This window comes from Xiphophorus maculatus, chromosome 5 (genome assembly GCF_002775205.1).
Source record: "Xiphophorus maculatus strain JP 163 A chromosome 5, X_maculatus-5.0-male, whole genome shotgun sequence".
In the NCBI taxonomy this organism is placed as follows: Eukaryota; Metazoa; Chordata; class Actinopteri; order Cyprinodontiformes; family Poeciliidae; genus Xiphophorus; species Xiphophorus maculatus.
Genome location: NC_036447.1, coordinates 19,908,687 through 19,920,428, shown reverse-complemented (window position 1 = coordinate 19,920,428; position 11,742 = coordinate 19,908,687).

Genomic DNA, 11,742 nt, shown 5'->3' with positions numbered 1-11,742 from the left:
GGTTGTTGAACTAAAGAATGTCTCCTTTGGCCTTTTTGAGACTGTCTTAAGATTGTTTTATTAAAAGTGACATACAAGTACAACACTTGCATAAACCCAATGATTTACACACATATCTCAAATGTTTTGAATATCATATTTATGTAATTCAGTTTTGAGTAAAAGTAACATATTCTACAAAATAAGTGCACAGTAACATATTGTAAACATTTTGGTAATTATGGACCGCAAATAATAGAAATTAAAATGTTATATAGGACTTATAGAAAAAGATTTTCATACAGAAATGTAATGTGGCTTACACAATTACAGGTAACAATGCTAACTTGACTCTTCCGTTTAAGTCACATAAGCTAAACAAACTAGCTGCTTAGTGGCTCAGTGGTAGAGTAGTAGTTTTATAATCTGGAGGTCATTTCCTCGATTTCAGCTTCCTCCTGACACATGTCGATGTGATCAGAAACTTAAGTTGCCATCCAAGCTGTAGATCGGCATATATAAGTGTTTGTGAGTGCGAATGGGTGACTGTGTGTAGTGTAAAACGCTTTGAGTGGTCAGTATGACTGGAAAGACGCTATAAAAAACCTATTTACCTTAGAGCACTGTATGCAACATGGAAAGTTGAGTAGAAAGAAAAAATGTGGTAGAAAAAGGTGCGCTCGGGATAAATAAAACCTTATTTCCAAGGTTTGAAAAAAAAAAACCTTGGAAAAAAATTTTACAACTTGAGAGAAATTCAGAGGTTGTGGACTCAGTTTGGAGTAAATGCATCAAAAGGCACCACACACACACACACACACACACGCACGCACACACACGCACACACACACACACACACACACACACACACACACGCCCCCACACAAACATCCAGGATGCATTCCTTCTGTTAAACTCCTGAACCAGAGACAATGGCAGAAGTGTGTTTCCTGGGCAGCTTCCTCAGTTGCCAAATGTCCACTTTTCATGTGAAGTAAAATATTCATTATGTTTGACTATCAATACCTCCCAGCCCACCACCGCTGTCACCTGTGTAGTGACAATGAAGGGATTTATCATCAGATTATTCAATAAACAGTCCCTCAATTTAAAGCGTGTCTCCAAAGGAAATGAAGCAAATATATTAGAGTCACATACACCAAACAGACAAAAACTAACACATTTAATACACTGCTATGTCTTTACTTCAACAGCTTGGAGAAAACCGAAATTATTTGAAAGAAACAGCTTGAATCTTGTCAAGTTTAGATGTTTCCTCAGAATATTGTGCAGTAAGGCAGAGCAGTGTGTTTTACTCTGATTTGTACCACATCTTGCAGGAAATACCAATGCCATGACACAAGCAGGTCTGAGAGATCTTTAGTTTTACTTAAAGCTTTATGCCACTTCTGAGGATTCCTCTCTCTCTGTGTGTACAACCAGCAAGAAAACATGATTCATTGGAGCTGGCTCCATTCTTTCAGTGCTCCAGCCTTCATTTCAGATACTTGACTCACGCTGCTCACTAAGTGCTTTCCTAATGCACACTTACCTTTCCATCAGAGCCAGCTTCAGAGCAGCCCCTCGGTGCTGCTCTTTACTTCTCAAACACATCAACAATCCAGAGCCACACATCGACCTGACTGTTACATAATCAGACACTGTCATGCTTTGTGGCTGGTGCGTATAGACTCCCTCTTTTTGAGCAGCACTGCAGCTACACGGTAAGCTCTGCTACTCGTCAAGGTGTCAAAGACCCTTGTATGGTTAAAGTGCCTTGGCAGTAAGTTTTTTTGTAATATTTAGGTGATAACAGTGCATCGTAACGGTATCCATATCTCTTGACCGTTTTAGTCATGCTACAACACAGACTTTAGCATGTCTCCTGGAGATTTGATGTGGCAAAAAAAAAAAAAAATCTGAGAAGTGCAGCATGAATTTGTGTTTAACCTCAAACCACTTTTTGCTGCAGCTATGGGTCTTTTGAAGTATGTTGACCAGTTTTGCACAGCTGGAGGAATTTGTCCCATTCTTCCTGACAAAACTGCTTGAGTTCAGTCAGATTTGACGGAAAGCGTGGAGTTTGAACCATTCAAACATGTAAAAATGCATTTCTATAAATGAAGGGACCTAAACTTCAACCCCAGAGGAGCTGGTGTCCTGCAGCTTGAAGGTATTCAGCTGTTTCAGAACAGCTGAATCAGATATTTAGGACATTTGCAGGACTATAGTATTTCTGTGCCATGCTGAGGAGGTAATTCAGTCAGTGTGTTGGACCAGGGACACATCGAAAAGTTTTAAATATTTCCTAAACCATTTTGTTGTAGCTCTGTATTTTTAGTGTCATTTAGTTTTTGAGTCATTGACAGCACATAACGCTAATATTGAAAAAGATCTATCATTTACTGCTGTAATTCATTTCTTCTTTTGTTGTTTTACTTTTAGATTTAAAACTGGATCTTAAAATGGTTCCATTTTGGATGTCATGAAATTCTCACATTTTGGGGCCTTTGGGAAACCCCAACCAGATTTTTTTAAAGTATTATGAATCTCAACTAATTAACTGAATAAAACTATTAACTGGGTTTGTCCAGATGATAAATGCTAGTGAAATGACCCACTGCTGAATCAAAAGCCAGCTTTAAAACTGTTGTCCAATCATTTGTGGGGAAAGAAATGTCATAATGTTATTAAAAAAAACTACAAGAAAAATTTAAAAACGGAGCCAAGAGTTGCACAATAATTCAGTTCAGTGCTTCACAGGGCAAGTTACACAAGAGCAGCCTGAAGGGAAGAAGAGCGTCGGGCTGCGAACCCAGAGCCAGCCGGCCCCCTCCTGCCTGCCTGCCTTTAATGCAACGAGTGCTGCTGGGAACAGCAGGTTGGCATGAGAGGAGCAGGAGTTACATAAGAAGAATGACAGGAAGGAGAGCCTATCGCACACTGCGCTGTTGCAATCTGCAACATAAACATAATTTTATTTTTCTTCTGAACTGATGACAGCAGCTCTGGCTGGAAATTGTCAACATGGCTAAGACAGGGAGCCCCTCCCAGGAACTTCACACCGTGTTTTCATCCCTCGCAAAGTAAATCAAATGAACGGCTTCTTGTCTTGTTTCTCACTTTCAGACTGACTGAGTGAAGGGTGTGTGGTGGTAGCGGCTCACCACACACAGATCTGGTGGTTCCAACCAGTAATATGAAACTCGTTTTTTTGTTTTGTTTTGTTTTTTGGCTTCACTCCTGCTCTCTGCGCCACCCAGCAGCCAACTACAACAAGGTGACGTTCCTGAGAAACCACTTTTGGATCGGATCTCCTGTTTTCCTCCACTTTCTCACTCGTTCCCCCACTTCTTCTTCTTCCTCTTCTTTTTTTCTCCAGCCCATATTTGAGCTGTACAAGCTGCTTTGTGTTGTGCAGAGGCTTGTGAAAACAGGCCAGGAGAGAAAAAAGTAGGTCAGTGAGGAGGGATGGGAGAGGATGGAGGAGAGGGGCGAGCGGCAATGTAGAAGAGAGGGGTTATTCAAAGTGGAGAGAATGAGAGCCGGGAAGGAACGGGGGAGGGAAGGTTACATCACATCCCTCCACAGAGTAAACTTCGGCAAAGTGCTCAGAAAGAAGCTTTATTCTGTTCCAGGGAGCAGGTCAGCGGCTCACAATGGCCGATTATTTCCTCTCAACCAAAACACCTTTATGTAGGAATGCTGCGTGAAAAAACTGCAGATTATCAGATGGATTAAAAGAGACACTATTTTTTTTTTTGTAGCTTTATTTAAACAGTTGCCTTTTTGTCAATTACATACTAGAATCTGAGCAGAGGGACGGACGCATGAGTGTGGAAATTTAAAAGCTGGAATAGAGCAAGAATTATTGAGACTTACTTGATTTGACTTTTACTCTGTTTCTCCTCTGAATTAATCCATCTCTGTCAGATGCAAACAACCCTGGAAGTCAGTTTTAAGGGTTCTGTAAGGAGGGTATGAACAGTCAGTATCTTTTTGTGAAATGTACTTTGCATGACAGATTGAAGGAGCAGGACTTTATCAAAACAAGGTGTTGAATTCAATCACATTGAAGTTATTTCCAAGAATTAAATTGTTCAAATTAAATCAACATAATTCAGTTCAATTTAATTCACTTCCATCCAGTCCATACCAAGTCAACACATAGACAAAAACCAATTAACCTAAAAACTAATGCTTATAGACTATAAGTTGGTGAGAATCCAATTTTATTAAATAATCTTTATTTTATTTTATTTTTGGTATTATAGTCTCTTAACTCAAGCTCAAAAAGTATATGCATTTTTAAATTGTTCTCAAATGAAAAGATGCACACAGATACATTTGGTTTTTCTATTGTTTAAGTTTTTCTAAGTATTTTTATAAACTTTGTCCACATTCCGTCCTCGACTTAAACAAAACACTTTAAAGGAAAAACTGCAATAACACCTGCAGGTCATTAGTGAGACGATATATCAAATGAATATCGGTATCAGAGTTTGTATCGGTGATACTGGCTCTGAGTTCACTTGGTATCGGAGCGACACTGATATATGCAGTATAGCACACCTTTAGTGAAATCCATCTAATACTAAGGTGCTGAAGGGATTTATAAAACATGATTTTGTTTCATTGTTTTAGAACAGCAGAAATGTACTTTGCTCCTAACCCTACTGTACCATCAGCTCAGCTTTCCAGACAGAAATATCTTCCTCTCTGAAGACTGTGGAGCGCTTCGGTGAACGCAAGGTGCTGATTGACAATAACATCACCACGTAACCTCACGTAAAATAAACATACTGTCCCTTTAAATAAGGTTAGGCTGTAATACTGTGCTTGTGAAAGTTAGAGACTGAGAAGGGGGTGTTGGCCTCGCCGCCGCCTGTGGTGATCAACAACACTGGCTGGTTATGTAACCGGGATGCTGCAGTATGTAGGTCAGCAGCGCAGGGAGAGGCAGGGATTGGGTAAGGAGGATGAAGCTGTGCAGTGTGTGTTGGGCTGCCTGTCCTCTCAGCCGCTCAGCCGCACAGCGAGGATGTGCCGCTTAAACCGTGGCGAGGTGACGTCAGACTACATCAGTCACTAGTTAAAAATCTCTGCTTAATGACCTGAAAATCTGGAGGCAGAGGGGAGGAAATCATCAGAAGAGGAATGCTGCAGGAACTTGTTGTGCAACGAAGCCAGACATGCTCAAACATTAACTTGGTTAATGATTCCATTTCACATTCTAGTTCTTGTAAACAAAGTAGGTCACACTAAGTATCTCATTTCTCATGTGCATTTAGCTCAACGTAAAAACACTTTTTGTTTTACAGCAATAAAAGTTTGGATAAAAGTTGTCAAGTCTCAATGAGGAGAGACACTCTGTTGTGAATATTTACTGCATGACAGAACGTGATGTTCTCACACTTTGCAACTGGATGTTTGTTTTGATAACACCTCCGTGTTTTCCATTTTACCTAAATTTCCTTCAGCACAACTTAAATACGAACAAGCATCTGGCTTCGTGGTTCCCTCTGACCCAGTTTGCTCTAAAACGAGAGTTCCTCTGTCGAAACCAAAACGTTACACGTTGGTAAAAATGTAAACATTTCCCCACAGAGCAGATTTGGCCCCAAGCCTGCAGGAAATCGGGGAGACAAAACCCGGAGCGACTGAAAACAAGTCCTCGATTGGCTGACGTTCAGGAGAGAGTTAAGCTGCCTGCAACAACCCATTGACTCTCCCACTCCCTCTGTCTGACACGGTACTGTAAAATAGGTCAGTGTGTAACTCTACAGATGTGCGTGCAGAGGGCTTTCAGCGTCAGAAACACACACACGCACACACATTCATCTCAGTGTTAAAATAGGTCACAAGGAAGTTGTGCGCTTCAGAAATGAAAGTAGGCCATCAGGAATAACTGCATGTGTGTTGGTGAGCGCATGTGTGAGAGATGAATCAGCTTCGTGTTATGCAATGATTAAGCCTCACTCCAGTCTCTTTGCCTTATCTTGTGCCCTCGCGGTGAAACATGTCGCTTGCAGGTGTGCATGTCAGGGTACATAATGCAGGATGAGAGAAAGTGTTGCTTCTGTTCTGCCTTTTACTCACTTTGAAGCATTTAAATCAAATTCTGGAGTAAAATCTGGTAGTTTCGCAATCATCATTTTGTGAAAAACTTTGTGAAATAATTTATATTCAACTTCTGGATATTACCCACATTCAAGAATTAGTGTTCTCTCTCTTTTTGCACTGTGTTGAATAATCTTATGCAATGCCTTGTTATTTCCCCTCTTATGAAAGGGGAAATATTGTCGTCTGACGGATAGTTACTGCATTTGTGCGGAGCACCACCTACCGTCTCATAAAGGATCTGATAGTCCATTTGTTCTGCATAGATCCCCATAGGGACCACTTATTGCATAACCTGCACAAGCTGAGAAACCAACAAGGTCAGAGGTCAGCTAATGCGAGTGCAAAGAAGGCAGAGGTAGACGTCTGCAGAGGCATTGCTGAGCTGAGCAGTGAGCTTTACCATCACCGAGGCTAAGAAGAGAGAAGAAGAAAAGCTGCTGCCATTAACTCTGCTTTTTCTCCTGCATCAGTTCCTTCTGTGGTTTTTGTCTTCTAAAACCCCCAGTCAGTAAAGGTAAAGAGTTAGGTGAATAATTACAAGTTTAGTTGTATCTAAGGACATGTTGGTCCTCCGCTCCATCCAAATATAATTGATCACTAATCACTATCCCTCCTTTTGTTTTCCTTTTCCAAGTCACTGTAAACAAAGAGGCGAAAGGGAAAAAAAAAACCTGACTAGCTCATCTTCATGTCATCAGAAAGTGAAAGTATTTTGACACCTCTTCTGCCAGATAACCTCTAAAGTGTCAACAAACCTCTAGGAGTCACTAGACCTCATCAAGACATAATAAACTCCAATGAACTCCAAATGCATTCAGTTTGTTATTTGTTACCGGTGGAACTGGATCTGTTTCTGCTTATGAACTGGTATGTGTGCCTTGGGGGACAAAATGGTGTCCTGCAGCCATCTGTTGCATTATAAACTAACATAGTTGCTGTTTTCACTGTTTGCCAGCTGGTACTATGACAGATTTTCTTTCCCTCCAACAGGCCAAAACGTCACAAAATTTTAAGCTATGGAAACAAGTGTATCTCTGCAGAAGGTTAATAAATATTTACATTACCAAGACGCTTAGGAACTGCCTCAATGTATATAAATGTGGCAAAATCATTGAGAGAGCTGACTATGTTGTATGGCCACTGCTTTCAGAGTACATTTCTTTGGATTTGCTCATTAAAAAAAATTCCCCATTATGCAACAAAATCCAGCCCCTGACTCAGTTCAGACAAACAGCTATGTGGGAACCGCTGCAAGTTTCCCACGTTGCTGCGGGACGACTCTGACTCAGTCGGCGCGAACGCCTGCTGCCTGTTTCCATGTCAAAACATCCGCACTGGTGCCACGAACGTGGACAGAACAAATGTGCTGAAGCCAGAGCGACGCTAACGGCTCCCAAAGCTCATGAGCTCGAGTGCACAGCGCTGACTCCAAGCTCACAACGCTCCATAATGGCAATTAAACACAGCATGGCTCTGGACTTGAATATTTAACGTTTTTTCAGAACTTTATTTCATCAGAGTGAATACTTTCCACTAAAACGTGCTTCACTTTTATGATTTTGTGATGTAACAGCATCACCTGAAATGGCACATACTGGCTTTAAGTGAAGACAGGGCTTTTGTTGCAGGATCGTCTCAAAAAGTTTACTCTGGTTAAATGTTGAGCGAATAGTAGGCCGTTGGGATTTCTTAAGTAGAGATGTTTCCACTTATATAGAGTCAGATCTGCTCTGAAAAAGTTGGAAAAAGTTGTTCTGGTTGGGAAACATGCAGCTCCACAAGGCAGAATACCGTTATAGTGTGATAACTGGCTGCCATTTGTGTCAAAGGACACAACACATTATGTTTATGAATTTTATTCTCTGAGCAGCGGGAAAGAAATGTGTTAAATGTCAATGTTTGCTTCTGTTAAGATCACAGCAATTTCCTTGTCCATATGTGAACAATAAAGGAAATGTGAACAGATGAACATGGCATTAGCTCAGAGTTGCACTATTTGTTCGTTTTGTGGTGGTTTAATTTGTATCAACTTGTTTCTGGTGTAGTGTTTCAAGAAATGGCTAAAGAATTAAAAATAAAAAAAAAACAGCCAAGTTGAATGCCAATAAAAATACAACATAATGATATTCACCTATAAAAGCTGCATCATTAGCAGCTTAACAAGCCCTCTAACCCGACCTGAACTATGCAACAGGTTTGCAAACAGGATCAAGCTGTTCGTTTCTGATTCCTGAAGAATGAACTCAGCAAACATTCTGCTGACTTTGTGTGAGAAACTCTTTCCAGTCCATGCGGTCGTCAGTGCTGGACTTTTGCTTTCTGCCCCAGCGCTCAGAAAGCTTCTTTAAACGTTACCATCTCCAGTTTATTCCCCGGCTCTTACTGCTGAAATGAACTCCAGTCAAAGGTGAATGTTATGCAATCTGTGTCACGTTGAGCTGCTCCTCCGTCTGCAGCGCCTGGGCAATAACCTCGAAGCTTTGATTGCACAAGTTTTTGGGATCATTTTAAGAGACTTGCACCTTTGACCAGTGACACCATGTTTTGTTGTTGCCTTTCATCTGATTACTGCTGCAGCTGCATTTCCACTAGTTTCCACCAGGCCACTGAAAAAACCCCCAACAGGTTCTCTTTGTAACTTACGGAGGACTGGAAGATCTTTGGTCTCAGATTATTGGCTGATTTCAAATGAACACAATCCAACCAGGTCAAAGGAATGTTCTGGTGGGCAGCTGTCATTTTATGAACATCCTCAGTGGAAGTGAAGTTGACCAAATAATTAATTTTTTAAGAAAATAAAGTTATGATAAAAAGAAAGAACACCTATGTCAGCATGCAAAGGTTTCACAAATTGAGCAAGTTTCCAAGATTTTTGGGTTTTATTTTGTGAAATAAAAACATTATATAACTTTGACTGAAAATACATTACAAAGATTGAAATTACATCTGATAGAGCCTGTAGTTTACGTAGTTTATACAGGTTGTATCCATACTGGACAGTCTTCACACTCACTTTTTTCGTGGTATATTTACGGGTTTTTATGTGACAGACCATCACATTAGCAGAGCTAGTTTTCAGCCGCAGGTAGTGTTTTACATTAGACAAAACGTTCAGCTCCTCTCAGATGTTTGCTGTTTGTTGAGGGACCTGAAAATGGGATTTCTCATGGTTTTTTTCTTCCCATTCTTCTGTAAAAAACAGATTTGTGGAGCCATAATCAATAGTCGTCCTGTTAAAATGTCCTCCCACCTGAGCTGTGGATCTCTGCAGCTCTTCCTGAGTTACACTCCTCTTGGCTGCTTCTCTAAATGAACGCTGTGTTCTTCATGATGCTGTTTGTCCTCTATTGCAGATGTCTTCACAAAACATCTGGATTATTACTGTAATTAAGTAACACGGAGAAAAACTCCTGGTGACTTCTGAAGGCAAGTGGTTCATTTTATTCGGGGGTAACAGAGTGAAGAGTCTAAATCACTTTTCTAATTTTTTTTTATCCATAAAAATGTGAAGACCGAGCATCACATTCCCTCTAGTTTAGATTTGTGCTCCAATTTCAATTCATCTGGAACATGAAAATGCCACTAAAACTCACTGGTTTGTTTTTGTGAATAGGTCTGCGGGATGGGAATATTCGCGGGGTTTTGGGTAGGTGGACTGCACACTGCTGATATTTCATCTGAAAGATGTTGGCATTCCTGAAGCTCCGCAGCCTGACAACATGTTTGTCGCTGAGATAACCTGCTGTTGTTCCCGGTGGTTATTAAGTGGATTAACCCCTTTAGATTAGTCTCGGCCACTTCTCCCATCTGTCCACTTGAGCACCCCAGGTATGGTTCTGCAGGAGCACCCAGGGGATCACACACACACACACACACACACACACACACACACACACACACACACACACACACACACACACACACACACACGCACACACACACACACACACACACACACACACACACACACACACACACACACTGCACAGCAAAAGAGGCTTTGTGGACAGCCTCATGTTTACATAAGGAAATCCTTTTCCATCTTACCCACTGTACATACGGCCTGAATGTGATCAACACGCACCGATCAGAGCGCTTTATACCACCTACATGTGTTACTGCAGCCATGACCACAAGTAGAAAAATACACCAGGACTGTACATGGTTAATGATTTAAACCTCAGCTGAGAACAGTTTACATGCAGCTCATAAACACCGTCGACACATTAAGGTGGAGCGAGTGACTCTGGGCTTTGAGCGCAGCTGTTCCTCTGTGGGGACTTTAGACTAAATGGGTTTTATGCCCTGCATACATTTCTAGTGATGCATTTTATTTGTCTTACACAACCGTATTCTGATCACAAGTGACCAAACGTAGAAAGGAAGAACAAACATTGTTTGAAAAGCAGCTCCAAAAGACAAAAGTGCTTAAAAAAAGGTGAGTTTCTTGGCAGTTTGGGTAAGAAAGTTGACACAGATCCAACTAAATTACGCTGAGTCATTCAACTTAATCCTTTCTTTTGGTGTCTAAACGTTTGTCACTTTTTATCCAAACATAAAAAACTTTTTTCATATTGGTTAGATTAAACACAATTAGCCCAAATGTTTATCAGAATATAATATTTTCTCTCCATAATTGACACGATGTAGAGTTTACCTTTTGTTAAAAACTGAATGACCTTTGCTTCATGCAGTTTGCGTCACTTTTCCAGAAAGAAAACGAATCTGATTCTACATTACTTTTTAAACCAGCCTAGTTTCAGTGTGTGGTAATACTAAATAGATAATTAAACGTACAAGTAATGGAACAAATTTCACAGGTGGTAGTTTGGAAAACTTAGTGCAACCTGCACAAACAAAAACTTGCGCAAAGCTTAAAAAATGAAATATAATTAATTATGTTTCTGAAATTAAACACATTTATCTTTAAATGTTTACCAGTAAGGCTAAGACAAGCCTGATTAGGTGGATGTTCACAACAAATAAATAGTTCTGAGCATTTTATGTATTTAGTTATTTACATAAATGTACAACTGATATAATTTGTTAAATAACAAGTTGCCAGTCCTGTTTCTTTTCAGGAGCAAATAAAAAAGACAAAATAAACTCAGACAGTAAAAATGTTTTTGCGTCTCCAGCTGAAGTCGGAACCAGGATAGAAACAAGATCCTAAATATGGAAATATGAGTTTTAACAGCAACAGAACTGGCTGGACAGGTTTTCCACACTGGTTTCTGTAACGTGGGGCCCCTCACAGAGTCCTGGGCTCCCGCTGGACTCAACTTAATGTTTGTTCTTGTTTATTTATGTTGAACATGCAAACAATATGTTCTTACACAGATACTTTTATATAATAAAAGAAAGGCAAGTAAAAGAGTGTAGAAAAAGATCTGATTTCTGCACTAATATGCTGTGTTGTAAACAATATTTTATATGTACATGAAGTACACTTTTAAAAAGTAATTGCATATTCCTTGGATCATACGTGTGTATGTTATTTCTATTTGTACTGTACATTATAACTATTATAGTTATTGTTGAGCTTGTTCTTTTACATATCGTTTTAACGTTTTAGTAACTTTTCGTGTCACCCTTTATGTCTGATTTTTTCCTTTGCAATGTACATCATCCCTCGCTTTC